This window comes from Perissodus microlepis, chromosome 22, assembly GCF_051167445.1.
Source record: "Perissodus microlepis isolate ML-2025 ecotype Zambia chromosome 22, ASM5116744v1, whole genome shotgun sequence".
Taxonomy (NCBI): domain Eukaryota; kingdom Metazoa; phylum Chordata; class Actinopteri; order Cichliformes; family Cichlidae; genus Perissodus; species Perissodus microlepis.
The window spans coordinates 160,648-177,915 of NC_140481.1; the positions used below are offsets into that span (position 1 = coordinate 160,648).

Genomic DNA, 17,268 nt, shown 5'->3' on the forward strand with positions numbered 1-17,268 from the left:
TTGATCTTTACACAGAGCACGTCTGTCCCTTTTTATTAGCCCATTACAATTATTCCCCCATCACTTTAAAAAGGCAACAAAACATGCATGTAACATTTCTTCAGAGATGTAATTCAGTTTTAATTACATAGCGCCAAATCAACACAACAGTCACCTCAAGGTGCTTTATATTGTAAGGTAAATTCAGTAAGTAATACAGAAAAAAACCCAACAATTGAATGATCCTCTTTGAGCAAGTACCTGGCAACAGTGGGAAATAAAAACTCCCTTTTAACAGGAAGAAACCTCTGGGAGATCAAGGCTCAGGAAGGGGCAGCCATTTGCCACAACTGGTTAAGGGAGAGGGGAGCAGGACAAAAGAAACACACTGTGGAAGAGAGACAAGTTAGTGTCACAAGCTAAATGTTGAAGTTGGTCGACATTTTCAGATCAGACTTATGGTCTTTAAGCCAAGTTTAAAATTTGTTTTGAATGTCCTTGGTGTAGTTATTGATGTCATTTCTTTTTATGACAATCTGTTCTTAAATTGTGTTTTATTTCTCACAAAAGTGAAAAGATTATGGAAGAAAGTCGAGCCAAAGAACAGAGTTGGCTCTTAGACTTCGAGTATAGGAGGCCCTCAGCAGAACTTTTAAAGAGAATAAGAAACACATAAAACCTTAGATAAGGAGGTGTGCTCTGACAGTGCAGCGCAGCACCCAGAAAGCTATTTGGCATTGGCAGAGAAGACTTGGGAAGTTATTCAGGAGCATAACCCTGGTACTCAACTTTGCTGCTCAAACCTCAAATATATTGATACTTTTACGCCAATATACAATTTATTTCCAAAATTGTTACAACAAAGAAATAAAAAACCAAACATAGATTTCATAACTTTTTATGCTAATTATTATTTGAAAAGTCATTACAAAACAGGCAGTTTTTGAAAATTCAGATGTAAATATAACTACAGTCATGAATAAGCAAACATGAATGAAGACTATGTGCTGTCTTAAGATGTTCAAGGATCAATCAGTGTCAATTAGCAGAATGAAAGTGTTTTATGGATAAAATTGTAACTCCTGCGAGAGAAACAGAATGATGTTCTGTATAGTTTCATTTCAATTTGACCATAAAAATATTACTTTTTTAAAAATAAAAGCTAGGATAGACTTTTTTGTTTTGAAGATGGTGTAAACACTGTAAATAGCTATTTTAAATGTTTAGCTCTATTCACTCCAATTCACTGAGGACCATCTTGAAAATGTCCTGAACTGAAGCCATTTTCAGAACTATAACAGGAAGGGAAAAGACTCTTCTTAGATTGGTTTTGGTGTTTCTGTGTGAAATCAGTAAAAGTATGAACATAATCGCCATCTAGTGGCAGAGAAAAGGAATTAAAACACTTTCTGAATGAGCTGCCACAGCAGTGGTCCAATCTTCTACTGTGTTAGGAGTATTCAGACAATTTTGACATACTTTTTTTCCACAATGGTAAAACCAAAATTAGGTACATAATTCATGACAAATAAACATGTAAAAGGGGTTGATGATATAAAACAGCTCTGTATCAAAGGCAGTGTGGAGTAAGCAGACCTGCTTCTGTTCACTCTGAAGATGAAGCTACTTTAAGAAAACCCTCAGAGTCCCAGAGCTTCTTTCTTCACGCTGCAACCCAGCAGGACATTTCCAGCATCCACACACTCTGACACACACGGTGCTAAAAACACAACACAAATATTAAAATAATGATTGTGGGAGGAAAGCTGTAGAATGAAACAGTTTTTTAAAGCTGTTATTTTATCTGTTACGATCATTGCTAGTACCATTGTGAGCACAGAGCCACGAGGCAGCCTTCATAGCCAGAAGCTCCCACTCGTCCTTTGCATCCATCTTGAAACCATGAAGCCAGATCAGAGCCAGAATGGTGGCCCACACTTCACTGCTGGTTTAATTCACCAAATCAATCAATCAAATAAAACAGACAGAACACACATTTTACTTTCTACAACCAGTAATATTACATATGTTTGTGTACTTCTTTGTCACACAGGGTCACCAAGGTGGGCAGCTCTGCATATTTGATTTGGCAGATTATTACACTGGATGCTCTTCCTGATGAAATCCCAAACTGTGATATCATAAATGCTCTAAAATAATGTGCTGACATGTTTTTACAACAACTGATGAGGAAAATAATTTCTGCTGCCGTGTGGTTTCTGGATAATATCAGACGCTGGTGCAGCTCAGTGGGAGGTTAGGAGTGTGATTACCACCAGTGTTTTAGCTTCTGATATGCAGATGTTTATTCTCAGGCTGTGAGGCAGGCCTACATTTAGTTTGACTTCATTTTATTTGTTTTATGGTGTGTTTTTAATTACATTGTGTGTTTTTGTTCAAATTATAGAATCAAATCTGTTTTATCTCACATCATCATTTTGTGTTAATATTTAAATTGACAGCAGTGCACCTTTTCAGGCTTTGACTTTTCCACCTCCTCGTTGGTCTGTCCCAGTGCAGCAGCCAGAGCTGGATCAAGCAGCCAGCAGCTAGACGCCTCCTGCAGGGAGACTAACTGCAGCAAAGGGTCTCTGGGTGGCTGCTCAGGCACAGCAGCTGGAAAATCTAAGATGGAAAACAAAACCTGATTATGGTGCTAGATGACAAACAGAACTCTACATGATAACCCAGTGCATAAAACAGCGCACTATAAACTATGCAACAGATAAATATTATGTTTTTCACTTGAAAATTACATCTTAAAAATGTAATCACTACATAAGAGCTCCACATCAAACATCAAATGCACAGGACACTCCGAGGGACACGGTCGAATGCCGAGGCCAAAAAACACATGTAGACTGGTTGGGCAAACTCCCATGCACCCTCCAGTATCTTCGTGAGGGTAAAGAGCTGGTCCAGTGGTCCACAACCAGGATGAAAACTGCATTGTTCGTCCAGTATCTGAGGTTCAACTAACGGATGGATTCTCCTTTCCAGCACCCTGGCATAGACTTTCCCAGGGAGGCTGAGGAGTGTGATACCCTTATAGTTGGAACACACCCTCCGGTCCCCCTTCTTAAAAATGGGAACCCCAGTCTCCCAATCCAGAGGTACCGCCCCTGATCGCCGCGCAACATTGTAGAAGCGTGTCAACCAAGATAACCTTACAACATCCAGAGCCTTCAGGAACTCAGGGCAAACCTCATCTTCCCTAGGGGCCCTGCCACCAAGGAGTTGTTTAACTGCCTCAGTGACCTCACCCGCGAGATAGACGAGTTGTGCCTCTCGTCTCCAGACCCTGCTTCCTCCATGGAAGACATGCCAGTGGGATTAAGGAGGTCCTTAAAGCATTCCTTCCACCACCTGACAGTGTTCTCATTCGAAGTCAGCAGCACTCCACCCTCACTATGCACAGTGCAGGTAGATCACCTCTTTCCCCTCCTGAGTCACCAGACGGGTGGCCATAATCTTTAGGCGGTATGGTTCAGTGGTTACCACCACAACAGGCACCAACCACCCTGCAACCGCACCTCTGATGATTTGAAATGGAGTCCCTCAAGTCTCGCAAATGAAAAATATGCACATATTCTTGTTGGACAGGAAAATCTACTGATATTTTTGTTTTAGTAGTACAACTTTGCTTAGTCCAGGTTGAAAATAAAATGAAAGAGCATCATTTTTCCAAAATTATAGAGCCTCATTCATTTTGATGTCTGAAAACTTCAGGGAGTTTTCTTGGTCTTTGAGATGGCATCAGATTTCAGTGCGTGAAAAAATAACATGCCTGAAAGTGGGCTGACAGAGCATTTTTCAAAGGAACTTATTTTGAGGAGTATTTATTATTTGAACCTAAAATTTCACAGCACTCATCATATGTGCCCACACTTTGTATCATAACATTTTTTATGAAAATGATGGATGGTTGAGCAGAAGACCCGTGTTGATTACAAATGGAATGATCCATGAGTTAACTGAGCTGGACTTGGTTTTACTGACAGTTTGAAGTTACTGTTTAACAAGCAGCTAGTAACTTGGGTAGTAAAAACAAAAACTACCCATCAGCTTAAGAAATTACTGAGCTGTGCTTAAGTTAACACTGAAGCTGGCTCCCTAGACTTCAATGTTGTGGTATTTGTTTTGGTAACAGAACATGATCCTAAAATAGTTTTAACAGGAGTTATAGTGAAGAGAGGCTGCAGCTTAGCAGAAATCCCCCATAATCACTTTGATAGACTGTATAAATGATCATTTATCATTTGCAATTAGCCAATTTGAATTTTATTTATTTCCCACTACTTCACAACTGTAATTGCTTTAAGTCACTTTGCATATTAAGCTAAAGACCCTATAATATTAGAGAAGAAAAACACAACAACCAGATGTTCCCTATGAGCACGCACTTGGCAACATTGGGAGGGAACGACTGTTTAAAAGAGAAGAAACCTCCAGCAGAACCAGGTTCAGGGAGGGCAACTATCTGCTGCAACTGGTTGGGGATGAGGGGAAAGACAAGGATGCAGAGGGAGTCAAGTATCTGGACTCTGTGTTTCTAACATTTTTAGGGTCGAGCACAAAAACTCGCTTTCACCTGAAATTAGAAGCAGGAAATTCGAGGTCATCCAGGCCTTGATGTCTTTAAGACATGACTGTACTTTAACTAATTGATTTGTGTCACAGGGCTTCATGGAGACATTGTTAAGAAACCAAATAGAAATCTAAAGATTTTTAACGAGAACCCAGCCTGTGAACTGTTAATCTACAGACAAGAGAAAGAAAGAAGCACAGGTGGAGCTCATTCTACATTTCATATTTTCAAAAAGGTCTAGAGGAGATAATAACAATTCTTTCATAGGATGTGAAGGTTTTAAATGGGAAAAGTATGCAGCTCATTTAAATCAAAGGTTCAAAGACCTGTGCAAAGTTGTACACACCATGTGTGGTTCGACATGGTGCTCTTTCGAGTCTCATGTAAAAGAGATAACAAAGACCGCCTTTTATCATTTGAGGAACATAGCCAGAATCAGACAAGTTTTGTCAAGCGACACTGCAGAGGTTCTTGTCCATGCATTTGTGTCCTCACGTATTGATTATTGTAATGCTCTTCTTTCTCGGCTACCAAAGAAAAGTTTTAGAGGTCTACAGATGGTGCAAAATGCAGCTGCTCGCATTTTAACAAGAACTGGGAAATTTGAGCACATTAGCCCTGTACTGAACTCTCTTCATTGGCTACCTTGTCAGGTTCAAGCAGATTTTAAAGGTCCTGCTGCTCACCTACAAGGCTTTAAACGGACTGGCACCTTCATACCTCTCCGACCTTTTACATCTTTACGTTCCATCCCGTGCTCTCTGATCTCAGGACTCTGGCCTTCTAAAGGTTCCTAGAGCCAGAAAAAAGACAATTGGAGAGCGTGCTTTTTCTTTTCGTGCCCCGTTTCTGTGGAACACCCTCCCTCAAGATATTAGGCAGGCATGCTCTGTGGAGGTTTTTAAAACTAAGCTGAAGACACATTTGTTCACCCTATCTTACATGTCTTAATTCTATGGCTTTTAGTTTTTAAATTTTTACTGTTTTTAACTTGTATTGTGTCTTTTACCTGTATTGCTATGTATCGCTTTTATTTTTTTATTTTAGTTGTACAGCACTTTTTTTTGAAAGCGCTTTATAAATAGAGTTATTATTATTATTATTATTCATAAAGTGTGTCAGTATTTTATAAGAATGTCATGTTTCTGCATCATCTCTCTCCTGTTAGAGCCTCTTACCCAAACATCAGCCTTTTTAATGCTCTGATATCTTCACATCATAAGTAAATTATATTGCCCAGTTTTCTGTCCAATTAAAGAATATTTCCTGCATCAGTTTGACTTCCATTTTATGTGAAACGTACAAGGATCAAATCTTTTTAGTTTATTTTTGGGATATTGCCCTTAAATATAACTAAAGCTTTCAGCCAGTGTTCATTGTATACTAATAATTGTCTGTTAGATAGTCACAAGTTATAAATGATATGAAACAGAAATATATATACCTTGAATTTTAACTGAAATGTAATATTTGAGACAACTGAGTTACATTTCACAACTGAGGATTTTTTTGTTTTCAAATAATGGTGTGTATATGTAGTAAAATGTCAATAATGTGAATCCTATTATATCCGTACCATCAAAATTCATTTCAACAGCTACACTAGCAAACTAGTTTACTAGCTAAACTTAGCATAATTGGCTATGGGGACTCAGGGCATGGCATTTAATAATAATTACATTTCATTATCTATATCTTTACCACACATTTGCCACACAGGTGTAGATACTGTAGGTGGAGTGAATGCCTAAATTGTACTGATTAGAATATTGTGGACATTCAATGCTAAGATTCAGCATACTGAATTACATAGTGAAGCTGAAGGATGAACGCTAACTTTTTTCCACTCAATCAAAGTTAACGTGAGGGTTCCCGATATCCCGGTTAAGGACAAGTCATGTGTAATCACATGGCAGGATGCTGTAAAAGGACCAAACTTCTGTCAGGAGAACAACTGAGATAATCCATCCACAATATAAGGGTTAGTCATTAATGCATCGCCTGGGCTGTAGTTACATCGTAAGGTTTGGGGACATTCCCCAAAAAAACAGACTGAGTTTTAAAATGCAGTAATAAAAACCGAGGAGGCAGACAGTGATCACTGACTGTTTTTAGGGGCTTGTTGAGATTAAATAGAACAAGATATTAAGCATTAAAACATGTTAAAAACACAAGACTGACTCATTTAAAGTGGAAAACAATATTAATATATTAAAATTTTTAGCACTTTTTGGGGAGGGACCGTTTTGGGGCCTTAGGGACACAAATGTGAGGGATTTTTTGACCCATCTAAAGACCTAATTCTAATAACAATCAAATATTTTTTGAAATGTATTTTATGGAAAATATTTAAGTTTTTCATTTTTTTCTGTTAAAAAACCTGTGCGGTTATGTAAAGATACTGGGATCTAAAGGGTTAAACCACACGAAATAATTAAAATGTAATATGAATATTTAAGGCATTAGTAGTTTTAAAAGACTGACTCATTTAAAGTGGAAAAAAAAAGTGAATAATTTACCTTGCAATTTGTCCCCATAAAGTAGACGAGACCTCACAATGTCAGTGTGTAAACAGATTTGTGTACCCACAACAATAAGTAATACACACACACACAATTACTTTACCAACTGACCCCTGAGCTCCTATGTGTCCCTCAAACCTGATTCAGGGATCCACTCCTCAACTTCACTGTCACTCCCTGAAAGCTCACTGTCCTCACTTTCTTTCCCTTGGGTTCCTTCCATAAAGGCTTTTTACATCCATGTCATGTAATTATCAGCAGACTGTAAAATAAAAAACTATGATCATATTAATGCACACAAACATCTCTAGACACATATGCCAATGCATTATATTGCCGGAAAAAAATTAAGCTAACTGCGCAGTGTTGCCTTGAGGCATGATTGAAAATTAACAGTTTTACTGTATAAATAAATTTTAAAAAGTAGAACAAATAATCAAATATACTTCTTAACATATTCATGCACATGCAAGTATTTTTATATACATTTATTTCACTATAAACATGTAAAATAGTGACAGTCCTAATGGAGATGTCTCTCATGTAGTGCAGCTTACAGAAAGAAGTCTCCCCTCCCCCAAATGAAAGTCACACCACCTTCCCCCCATCATTTTATTGGAAAGAGATGTGCCTGGTACCATTATTTGAAAAAAAAAGAAAAAAAAAAGTTGTTTTGTTTTTTTTGAAGGGCCAAATATATAATATATAATAATGCTTCACTGAGTTAGAGACTTTAACAGTCTCTTCTATGTAAGAATGTCTCGTGCTGATATACCTGCAAACTTGACAACAAAGGTTTTTCAGACTACATGTAGCTGTCCTCTATGTCAGCTCACACATTTACATTCATGTCACACTTATTTCTGCTTTCCCATTTTATAATTATTACTTACATTTTGATTAGATACCTTGAGTTTGTAAATGATCAGATTACATAATTGGAATACAATGTATCCAATTCAGGGTTGCGGGAGGATGAAGCCTATCCCAGCTGATACAGGACAAAGACAGGCTGCCAGTTTATTGCAGGGCTAACACAATATGTGTAACAGAAAATCAACTTAAATGTTTGATATTTCTTATAATAATCATAATTATGACTATTATTTAAAGGTTTCTTTATAAATACATTTTGATTTTTTATAACACCTAAAATATAAACCTGAGCTGTTTCAGATTCTGACCTCAGTGACCTGGCTGTGTCCTCACTGCAGCTCCCTCTTGGAAGTACGTCTGCTTCTTGTCTACCCCCAGTGTTGACCGCCTGCCCTTGATATCACGTACTGTACCTGAGGAACAAAAAAGGACAAACACTTGCCTTCATTTAAGAAGTACATTCATGCAGAGGTAATCTATGGAAACACACTAGTTCACCCTTTGGGAGAAATCAGTTCCTGTGAAACATTTCTGTAAATGAACATCATGTGGAGAATGAATGAAATGAGTTCTTCAGGTGACTCAGCAGTCCCACACTGACAAATGAAATCTAGGTAAACTATTAAGCATATTTGCCCTTCTGAAATCTGTGTTAAACAACAACGAACGTAAATTAGTAACAAAAATACAGCTGAGTAGAGGCTTTACAAACCACCAGCAGCCATAATGCTAAATTTTAATCTTCAAATGTTTCTGAGCCGTCTTCAACCTGCTTTTAACACATTAAAGTCCCACAGTCAATGCAGCCTGACTCAATCCTAGATGTTCAGCACACAGAGACACAGAGGTACCGTTTAAAGTTTAGTGTTAACATGAGTCACTGATCATTTGCAGTATTACAGAGTCTGGCAGTCTTTGCATGATGTCCACGTCACTGTAAGTTTCTAGCTGACTCTCAGGTGTGCCAGCAGGAAAGAGTAATAATAACCTGCATTCTGAGGTTTGTCATGCAGGATCAAAGGAGCCAGGCTTTGTTCACACAGCTAGGATTGTATTTTAAACTGACCCTGGGTCAGTATAAGTATCATACAGTTTAAACGAAGCACTGAAACTTGCACATATTTATTATAGATGCACTGAAGCTAATCGACATATTTGCTGTCAGTCTGTGGCTGCGATTAAACACTTTACTGAAAACTTTATTAACTAGTAACTTCATCAGTCATGACAGAAGCTAATATTTCTGTGCTAACATTGTTTAAACAGTAACAGCCTTACTACAATATAAGCTAACGTTTACACCGTAACTTTAAGCTAGCACCATAAAGACGGTAAAACACGTAATAATATCTACAAATGCATCTTAAAGCTGTTATATTAGCACTTGGTGTATTACTAACCTAACCACATTAACATTACTGACACTCGCTGACTTTTAATAGTCATTCTATAAATGCTGTCCGTTTAAATGGTCTTACCTGTACACACTGCATATCCACCGGATTCCAGCCAGAGTGGATTCTGGAGTCTTCCCACGCTCCTGTTAGTGATCCTCCATCTGGATGGATGAGAACAACCTTCTGAACAATCTAGCAGGAGATGGCCCATATCTATGGGACTGATTTGTGCTAATAACGCCCATTGTATGGACTGATAACAGCCGAAGCGGGTGAATAAAGTCATCCAGTCGCTAGCTGTGCCATTACCCAGCATACATCACTCCCTCCATAAATGCAATAAACGATACAAAAGTATCGTTCTACCTGTTTTTCAGGTAGTCGTTTACATTATATAATTTATTGTGTTCAGTATACGTCACTGTGGTATAATCTGTTTGTGTATAACCGGTTTTATTGTGAAAGGGGTTTCTAAAACAGGAAGTGGACAATAAAGGTCGGAGTTTGAGTGCTCTACAAGGTGTCGCTTGAATCCTTGCCTAAAACCACGACATGGTGTCAGAAGCGGGATTGCAGTAAGAGCCTTGTCATCGGGGAGTGACAGCAAGCGGCTTTGGGAGCGGTAAAGAGTTTTTTTCTCCAGACGATAAGATGTCGGACGAAGAAGCGGGAGCTAGCGCAACAGCTACACAGCCTCGCACGTCACCGCCCCACCAGCAAGCTAACGGCGGCTATAATGCTAACGCCAACTTACCCCCGAATGCCACATTCACCATCCAGCCTCCCGAGCTGTTTGATTTCTCAAAGCCACAGCAATGGGAAAAGTGGATAAGGAGGTTTGAAAGATTTAGACTTGCAAGCAACCTGCACCTTAGCTCAGAGGCTAACCAGGTAAACACACTCATCTACTGCATGGGGGATGAAGCAGATGATATCCTCCGAGGGCAAGCTTTATCGGACATACAAAGGCAGCAGTACCAAGCAGTAAGAGACACTTTGGATACGTACTTTGTTCCCAGGAAAAACATTATCTATGAGAGAGCCCGCTTTAATCAAAGAACACAGCAAGCTAATGAGACTGTTGACTCGTTTGTCACCGCACTTTATGCTTTAGCTGAAAACTGCAGTTATGGTGCACTGCACGATGAGTTAATAAGAGATCGCCTCGTCGTGGGTCTGAGGGACATCAGCTTAGCGGAGAGACTTCAAATGGACAAAGATTTGACGTTGGAGAAAGCGGTTAATCAGGCCCGGCAGTCTGAAGTCATCAAAAAACAACAGACAGACATCAGAGGAGAAAATAAGATGGAAATAGATGCTGTGACAGCGAAGCACAGGGAACAAAAGCATTCAACATTCAAACCCCGAAGAGAACGTAAATGCACAACAAAGGACAAAACACCAAATGGGAGATCATGCTACAGGTGTGGGAAAACCCCTGCGCATGGTAAAGGACAATGCCCAGCAAAAGATGCAACATGTCACTCATGTGGTAAAAGAGGACACTTCAGTAAAGTGTGTAAATCTGTGCATGTGATAGAAACAGAGAAAAGTGATGATACACCCGTGTTTCTTGGTTCTGTAGACGCAGGTTCAGATCCTTGGTATGCAGACCTTACTATCAGAAACCACAAAGCTAGATTTAAGATAGACACAGGAGCTGACGTCTCTGTTATCCCAGCCCAGATGTATTACTGCATAAACCAAAATGAGACAGAGTTATGTAAACCAGATAGACCATTGTTTGGTCCAGGTGGTACTCCACTTGATGTGTTGGGTATGAGCAGTGAAACAATTTGCAAAGGTGAACAGGGGATACAGGAAAATGTGTACATTATCAAAGATTTGCACATAGCTCTGTTAAGCAGGCCAGCAAGTGTCAAGCTGAACCTTGTGTGTAGAGCTGACAGTATTGACATGAATGTGTTGAATGAGAACTACCCAAAGCTGTGTCAGGGATTAGGTTTAATGCAACAACCTTATACGATTAAGTTGAAACCCAATGCTGTGCCTTTTTCCCTGGCCACACCAAGACGGGTCCCCATCCCTTTGTTAGGAAAGGTGAAACGGGAACTGGAAAGAATGGAGTCCATGGGAGTAATCAGCAGAGTTGAAGAACCAATGGAATGGTGTGCAGGTATGGTCCCAGTGCCAACAAAAAACGACTCTGTACGTATTTGTGTTGACCTCACTCACCTCAATGAAGCAGTGTGCAGAGAAAAGTACATCCTGCCTTCGATTGAACAGACACTTGGATCCCTGGCGGGAGCAAAAGTCTTCAGTAAGTTAGACGCAAACAGAGGCTTCTGGCAGGTTCCATTGTCACCAGAGTCAGCACACTACACAACGTTCATTACACCCTTTGGGCGCTTCCACTTTAACAGACTTCCCTTTGGAATAGCGTCAGCCCCAGAACATTTTCAGCGTAGAATGTCAGTGATCCTTAATGGGCTGCCAGGTGTGGTTTGTCACATGGATGACATCCTGATTTGGGGACAGGATCAGCAGGAGCACAACGCCAGACTGCACACAGTGCTCAATAAACTACAAGAGGCCGGTGTCACACTAAACCTGGAGAAATGTGACCTGAGCAAACAGGAAGTGAAGTTCCTCGGTCATGTTTTGTCTGCGGAGGGAGTACAGCCAGACCCAGACAAAATTAGAGCGATCACAGCAATGAAAGAGCCATCAAACGTCAGTGAAGTGCGCAGCTTTCTCGGGATGGTTAACCAATTAGGCAAATTCATCCCAGGACTGGCCGAAAAAGACAAACCCCTAAGAGACCTGCTCTCGAAGAAAAATCAGTGGGTTTGGAGCTGCGCACAGCAAAAAGCGTTCAATCAGCTAAAAGGCGATCTGACGTCAACTCCCATTCTTGCACTCTATGACCCAAACAAAGAGTTAAAACTGTCTGCAGATGCTTCCTCCTATGGACTGGGAGCAGTCCTATTTCAAAAAGAGGGAGAGCAATGGAGACCTGTTGCATATGCGTCTCGTTCTTTAACGGAAACAGAACAGAGGTATGCACAGGTGGAGAAGGAGGCGCTTGGACTAACATGGGGTTGTGAAAGATTCAAAGATTTTCTCATCGGGAGACACTTCTCCTTAGAGACTGACCACAAGCCACTCGTCAGCCTGCTAGGACAGCAAGCTCTAACCGAGCTTCCACCCAGAATCCAACGGTTCCGCCTAAGGCTCATGAGGTACAGTTACACCATCTCACACACTCCAGGCAAAGCACTCCTCACAGCAGATGCACTGTCACGTGCACCCGTTAACCAAGACCCTAATTCTAAGGCTACAGCTGAACTACTGGATGACACAAATATATATGTGGATGAAATAGTCAAATGCATGCCTGCTACCTCGACATACATCACACAGTTAAAGGAACAGCTTAAAACCGACAGCATATGCTCAGATGTCATGGCTTTTTGTCAGAGCAGCTGGCCAGAATACAGCCATCTCACAGGCCCAATTAAAGCATATTGGCCACTCAGAGACACCTTAACGGTACACGACAATCTGCTACTGAAAGGCACCAGACTAGTGATCCCTACTGCTATGCGCCACTCTGTCCTCTTTGCCCTACACGAGGGACATCAGGGAATGTCTAGATGCAGAGAGAGAGCCAGGGAGACAGTATGGTGGCCTGGTCTGAGTGGGCAAATAAATGAACTTGTGAAAAACTGCACCATATGCATCAAAGAGCGTACCAACCCAGTGCAACCTTTAATGCCAAGCCAACTCCCTGAGAGACCATGGCAAAAAGTTGGAGCAGACCTTTTTACGTTTAACAACAGCAACTATGTGCTTCTGGTGGACTACTACTCTAAATTTGTGGAAATAGCCAAACTTACTCCCACAAGATCGGAGGATGTTATAGTGCATCTAAAATCAATCTTTTCCAGACATGGGATTCCAGAGTTTCTCTACAGTGACAATGGACCTCAGTTTTCAAGCCAACAGTTCAAAGACTTTGCAGCAGCTTATGGGTTCAGGCATGTAACAAGCAGTCCAAGATTTGCACAAAGCAATGGTGAGGCTGAGCATCATGTCCAAACTGTGAAAAGTCTGCTAAAGAAAGCAAAAGACCCATATCTTGCACTTCTAGCTTACAGAGCAACCCCATTGGCTAATGGATATAGCCCTGCACAACTACTAATGGGACGAAGACTGCGCACGTCAGTTCCCCAGCTTCCTTCTTTGCTCAATCCCAGCCTGCCCAACAAGGCTACAGTGTTGACAAAAGCGAGAGAGAGAGTGATGAAGGACAGTGTTGCGTACAACAGGAGACATCGTGTGACAGAACTTCCTCCACTCTCACCGGGACAACCAGTGTGGATTACAGACACTAGGCGTGAAGGGACTGTCATCTCCTCTCACTCCACACCCCGCTCATACATTGTCGAGACCCCTTCAGGAGCCATCAGGAGAAATAGGCATCACCTCCAGCCATTGCCAGATGCCACACCAAAGTTACAAACCCCAATTATGCCTGTCAGTCCAACAGAGAACGCCCTGCCTGCTTCAAACCTATCGGCGACTACAACTCTGACTCCTAAGACAGAAGACCCAGGTCCTGTCAGAACTAGGGCTGGCAGGGTTGTCAAAAAACCACAAAGACTGGACTTGTGAAAATAAACAAAACAAAAAAGAAAAACATGGGTTTAAAAGTAAAGGAAAAAAGGTTGAAGAGAAAGAAAAGTTTCTATGAAAGGTTCTAAGAAAAAAAAAGAGTACAGTTTTCATATACGCAGTAAATGTTCTTGTAAATTTGATGTTTTCAGCGAAAGGAGGATGTGGTATAATCTGTTTGTGTATAACCGGTTTTATTGTGAAAGGGGTTCTAAAACAGGAAGTGGACAATAAAGGTCGGAGTTTGAGTGCTCTACAAGGGGTCGCTTGAATCCTTGCCTAAAACCACGACAGTCACTACAATGTGATTTCGGAAATATATAAATATACGAACAACAGGCAAAATTCTTTCCACGCCCACCCCGTGACATCACGCTCCAAAGCCCTATGACATCATGCAGATCAAAGGCATCTGATCCATTCGGAAAGGCATAAATAGGGGTGAGAATTGCAAACTTTTAGTCAGTTTATTCGCAGCACTCGTGTTCGCAGCATTGAAACATAAACCTGAGAAACATTTTGAAACAGTTGGATCATTTACACAGTTGTTTTATTAAGATTCCAACATGTCTCAGAGAAAAGACAGCAAAAAACAACAAGCTTACGCTGGCCCTCAGCTCCAAAGGACATTAACTGAAAGTATACTTTGTGCCTATAGGCAGGAAAACCAAAATCTACACAACACGATTAAACAACTCCAGGCAGAGAAAATTCAGCTTGTAGAGAAGTGCAGACACATGAAGGCCCTAAATAATCAGTTGGAAGAAAGGCATAATGAATTTGTCAAGAACCAACGAGAAAAAGAAAATAATCGAAGGCAGCCCAATGTGGATAATATAAATGAGGGCTGGAAAATAAAGTTTAATAGCGCACGGGAGAAGATTTTAAACCTGATGACAAAAAACAAACACAAGTGTGCTGAATTAAGACAAATGTCCCACCTGCTTAAAGAAAAAGAAGACATTATTCAGGAGCTCTATGGGAAACTCAAGTTTAAGGACCTGGAGATGGAAGAAAGACTCGATGAAGCCTGGGAAAAAAGGGAAAAGTTGCTTCAAGAGAAGACACAACAGGAAAGAAAGGAGAAAAAAATGAAATGGATACTTCAGAACGTGAAGAAACAAAATAAAGTCTTGGAAGTAAAGCTTAATGAAGCACTGCACAGAAATGCAGAAATGTTTCACGATGAAAGTCTCATAAACCAGCAAGACGAAGAAAATAAAAATACACAAAACCTGCCCAGTGTAGATATTGTAAATAAGGGCTGGGAAATAATCTTGAGTGAAGATCAGCCGATTATTGTAAGCCTGATGACAACAAACAAGCAGAACTGCGACCAGTCAAGAAAAATGTCCTACCAGCTTCAACAAACAGGAGCTATTAATCAGGAGCTCTATGGGAATCTCAAAGACACTGAGAACAAGAATCTGCAGCTTCAAGTAAAACTTGATGAAGCCCTGGAGAAAAACAAAGAGTTTCTTCAAGAGAAACAGCAAGAGAAATCGGAGCACTGTGCATGTTGCCCCAATTCATGCACCCAGCAACTGAATCATGAGGGGCCAAAAGATGCACCAGTGCCTGAGCCCACCAAGGACTCCACAAAGGAGTGTGACGTGTGCGAGGCTGAGCCCTCTGCACCTTGTAATGATGTGACAGTGGAAGCTCCACTGTCAGAGCAACAGGTGCTTGTTAAAGAGCTCATAAAGGCAGTAATCACACATGCCTCAAGAGAGGCAAATGTGTCGCCATCCGATGAGATTCAGCAGGGTCTCTTCATAGCTCTGTGGGAGCAACTTAAAGAAGAAACTCTAAATATAAAAAAAAAGAGGATCAAAAGTCTTGAAAAGGCAATTTTCAAAGACATTACAAAGGTACTGGGTATTACACCTAACCTTGTTATCATTGCGTTGGCTGCAGCTTCGCCGTACCAACAAGTGGTGATTTCGATATTCAAAGACCACCTGTTCCGAAAAAAGCGAAACCTACTTACAAGGTTTTTCGCATGGTGTGGAAAAACATAGGACGATGAAGACCAGCTACCAGAAACTGACAATATCTCCCAGACACTTTTGAACAAATTTAAAGATATTATATTTCCAAGAAAACAAAATGAATATTTAGAGCAATCCATCAGGATTGACTCTAAATATTTCTTTAAAATTATTTGGACAGTTTAAGTGTATTAGTTGACATCAAAGTGAGTCTTTAAATTGGCTAACAACAAACGATTCAAACAAGCTAATTTATTTCACATCCAATGAGTCACTTTAAAACTCCCACGACCGGTCGAGGCAGATGGCCGTCCCTCACTGAGCCTGGTTCTGCCGGAGGTTTCTTGCTTTTAAAAGAAAGTTTTTCCTCCCCACTGTCGCCGAGTGCTTGCTCAGAGGGAATTGTCAGATTATTGAGGTTTTATTTATTTTTTGTCAACTAATACACAACTCGGGGCTCGCAAAATCTCTAGCCCGACATCCCGGAGCTAGCGATATCTCCGGTTGGGCGACCAAAATCTATCTCAGCCCCGCCCATCGGGTTATCATAAAGCCCGACGGGCGATTTTGCGAGCCCTGCGATCTTATTGGGCATTCCAAATTGATTTTTTTTATTCATTAATAAAGTCCTAAAAAGATTATATTGTGAATATTGCATGTTTTCATTGTCACACAAATGTGTACATTTTCAGCCTAGACTGAACATGTGTGTTTGTCTTCTATTCAAAATCAAACATTTTAGTAGCAACTACTGTATTAAAATATGGCAGATGTTTTACTCTGATTACACAAACTTTATGTAGGAGTAGGTCACAGATAAGAGGTATTTATTTGTAAATTTGACCTCTGACCTTACAGAGATACAGGATGACAGGATATGTGATATTAGAATCCACATATATTGGTATATAATCTCCTAAATGTTGCCAATGGCAGTAAGGAACATAGCTCTAAATAACATTATCATCTTTTTGACCCTCACTATAGTCTGTATGACAAGTCAGAACAAAAGGTCGGAGGTCAAATGTGGCATTAAATCCTAATGCGGTACATTCTTATGTTGACAATACACACCACACTTGTAAGAAAGTTATAAGTTAAATTATAAGGCTTTTTATAAGGTGTTTCTCTATGAAAGCAGTTAAGATCATTATGCAAATACATAGCCTCAGTATATTGGGGTCTGGAATAAAACTAGAATTAATTAAAAATGTGTAATTCAATTCAATTCAATTCAATTCAATTTTATTTATATAGCGCCAAATCACAACAAAAGT

General features: G+C 40.3%; 1 long non-coding RNA gene across 2 annotated transcripts; it reads right to left on the reverse strand.

Moving 5' to 3' along the window:
• LOC146362323 (uncharacterized) lies at positions 1–9,794 on the reverse strand. 2 transcript variants are annotated; one of them, XR_014799156.1, is made up of 5 exons: positions 9,444–9,794; positions 8,274–8,378; positions 2,450–2,604; positions 1,806–1,921; positions 1–1,699 (listed from the first exon to the last, which is right to left on the reverse strand). It is a non-coding gene; the product is annotated as an uncharacterized LOC146362323 (long non-coding RNA). The 2 variants fall into 2 exon arrangements; XR_014799157.1 differs by having other exon boundaries at positions 1,806–1,924.
• Between the last annotated feature and the right edge of the window lie 7,474 nt (positions 9,795–17,268).